We start from the raw sequence: 3,450 nt of genomic DNA on the forward strand, positions 1-3,450 counted from the left end.
CGATATCTCTAGCTGTGTCAAGTTGATAAAAAGAAAACTAACTGAAACAAAATACAAGGTACAAGATCACAGGCTTATTACCTTTGACATATGTACAGTTGTTAGTAACCACCATGAAAATTATGTCTAACAATCTAGCATCCTCCGAATTCTCATCCTGATACATTTTAGTCAGATCCATTTCATAACTATAATTCCAGTAGCCCCTAAACTGGCTTTCAATACATAAAATTTCTCTTTTCTGGAATCGCATGGGTGTTCTGGAAACATTTTATTGGCATATATTAATTGTACATAGTATTGGAATTCCTAAAGGCATCTTCATGAAAGTAGGTAGTGCAGTTTGACCATGTTCCCCCATTACTATAGTAATGTTTTGTTTCAAATTATAGAAAAATGGGTGTCTGAAGAATTACTTGACTACAAAATATTTTTTTTTACTCAAAAGTAATTCCTAGATTGAAAATTATTTATTCAGAGAACATGACCTTTAATATTTCCAAATATGTTTCTCGTTGCTTTGCAAGAAGGTGTCTCAATCTTTGCTTCTGCCATTGGTACCCAAGGCTATTGTCTACACAGATACTTTATCATTGGCTAGATCTCTGACAGAGAAAATGATGTTATTTACTCAATATTTTTCAGTTTCTGTGTGTTGAACCTTTTAATAAGCATATTAGTTCTGTGGCCCATTTTTTTTAAATAATCAAACTATTATTGTTGTGTTTTGGCTAATGTGTAAGTAATGTTATGGAGGAGCACATTCCCACAGTGTGCTTGTGGAAATCAAAGGGCAACTTTATAAAGTTGGTTTTCTCTTTCTGCCTTCATGTAGTTTCTGGGGACATATAACTATTTTTTTAACCTTTTAACTTGAAAACATCCCTTAAAACATGATTAAGCATATACCCATATACCTGTTTCATTACAAAATATCTTTCAGATTGTCTTTATTTGCTGAATTTTTTTAAAAATAGGTTGGGTTGTTAAATTAAAAGGTGATTATCAGGCTGGCAGAATCCCACAGCAGATAAAAGTGATCTTTCTACCAACCCTGGCAAAGTGAATTTGGTCTGTGGTTCCCACATGATTGAGGCAGTTGTTCTTGGATCCTTAAACATGCTCTGAAGTACACACACACACACACACACACACACACACACACTCACACACACACTCACATACTCATATATACTCACAGATATACAAATTCACAATTCACACAAACACACACACATTCGCATACACTTACACACGGTCACACAACACTCACACAAGACAAAGATACTAAAAATAAAAGATTTATCAGCTCATCCCTTTTATTTTGTTTAATCCAATACTGTTTGTAGATATATATTTTTGTTTTTTGTTCAGAATATGGTCCCACTCTGTAGCTCAGGCAGGTTCAAACTGAAGAACTCTGGTCTCAGCCAGTGCTGGAATTGTAGGCGCAGGTCACCATGTCTGTCTGGAAAAGGCACATTTTGGCAATGTTTTGAAGTACATGGTGCTGTGCTCAGACTCCTGAAATTAACCCTTTTCTAGGCCCAGTAAGTACAGACCCACAGCTCCTGACAGCTACTGTCAGTAACCTTCTGTTTCTTGCTTATGCTTTTTTCTTGCAAAATCTTCCTTGTTTCTGTTGAAAATTGTTCTCACACAGAGAGATAGATGATAGATCATGATTGGCTCAACATAGTCATGACTTGCATGTCAAAAATAGCTATGTAAACAGGGTTGCTAGGCTTAGTACAGGACATACAGTCAATTCTAAATCTTGAATGAATTATGAATACTTTTTACATTCCCAAATGTTGTACTAGTCATAATTAGAGACTGATTCATAGTTTATATAAAATTCTGACCTAATTGGGTGGATTTAGCTTCTGTTTTCAAAATTGGATGCAAGCCTAAACATAATTCATATTGGTGAAGTAGAGTAGTTGTGGACTTTTCAGCTGACCTGTGCTAGACTTGGGATCTAAGGACCCAAGAGAATGAGGTAAACTACAGTCTGCTGCTGCTGTAGACAGCCTTACTTGTATTTCAGTATACTTTTTTTTTTTAAAGATTTATTTATTATTATATGTAAGTACACTGTAGCTGTCTTCAGACACACCAGAAGAGGGCATCAGATCTCATTACAGATGGTTGTGAGCCACCATGTGGTTGCTGGGATTTGAACTCAGGACCTCTGGAAGAGCAGTCAATGCTCTTAACTGCTGAGCCATCTCTCCAGCCCCATGAAATGCATTTTCAATTGTCCTCAGGACACTGCAGAGTGGCTGATGACTACTTCTTGATAAGTTTGAAGCACTAATTCTATATATGATACTCTCTGTGCTTCTGTTTTTGCGAAGACCTTAATTAAGTTGACTCCCACAGCGGCCTGCTCTTTGGCCTCTTTAGCTGAGTGGCCATCTGGATGGAGCATGTGGTACAGCTGGACCAGGCTGGTGGCATCATCAACCAAGTCTCTCTGGATCTGATCGATGAGCAAACCATCAATCTTTTTTTTATTTACAAAATACCAAGCCATTCCACCAAAGTGTCTTGTTGAACGTAAAAGCTCATATTTTCCATGTCTGTCTATATCTTCATAGGTCTGATGATGAACCTTGATATACTCAGTGGAATCTGGCTCAAACTGGGCAACACAGAGATTGAGGACATCAGCATGCCGGTCTTGGCTGTACATGGTCTTAAGGTTTTCATCTTTGAAAATTACTGGTGTCAAAACTCTACGACCTTCTATCGGGAAGTAAATTTGTATCACCCTGTCCCGTTCTTCCCATGAAGCTTTTCGTAGTGTGCCGTTTGGTTCTCTAACAACAATAAAACGTTCCCGATGTGGTATGTTATACGATATATTAGTAAACACATATTTGTTTGTTTCTGTTCCTTCCAAGATCTTATCCTCACCTAACACGTCATTTATTGGCTTTCGCTCTTTCAGAACTGGAGGCATCTTTAATCGTACTTTAGCTGCCTCAACTGCCAGTCTAGTAGCCTCTTCCAACTGTGCCTGGGTCATCAACTTATAGGTTGGTGGCTTCAGTGGTTGTACAGCAGGCCTGAAAGTCTTCTGCAAGTCCAGCCCTGTCATCTTGGTGAGGATACTCTGGACTTCCTCATCCATAAAAGTAGGTTTCTTGACTTCTGAGCTGCCAGATTCGGCCTCGGAGGAGCTGAGAGGGCGGCGGGGCTGCCCCACCTCGAAGGGCTGGGGCGTCGCGAGCAGAGCATGGGGCAGCGCTGGGCTGCAGTTCAAGTACAGACCCGCCGTGCTCGAGAGCCTAACTGGAACGTCCAAAGCGACAACGGAGTTCTGACCGCAGCCATGATTACCCGACGCCCTTCAGTATACTTTTATACAGAAATATAACAGAGGACCCGGCTATACCACTCCTGGGCATATACCCAAAAAATACTGCAACATGTAACAAGGAC

The 3,450-nt window shown here is 39.6% G+C and overlaps 1 pseudogene; it reads right to left on the minus strand.

The window, feature by feature from the left end:
• Nucleotides 1-2,126: 2,126 nt before the first annotated feature.
• LOC116089116 lies at nt 2,127-3,342 on the minus strand (annotated as a pseudogene).
• Nucleotides 3,343-3,450: the final 108 nt, after the last annotated feature.

This window comes from Mastomys coucha, unplaced genomic scaffold (genome assembly GCF_008632895.1).
Source record: "Mastomys coucha isolate ucsf_1 unplaced genomic scaffold, UCSF_Mcou_1 pScaffold14, whole genome shotgun sequence".
NCBI lineage: Eukaryota > Metazoa > Chordata > Mammalia > Rodentia > Muridae > Mastomys > Mastomys coucha.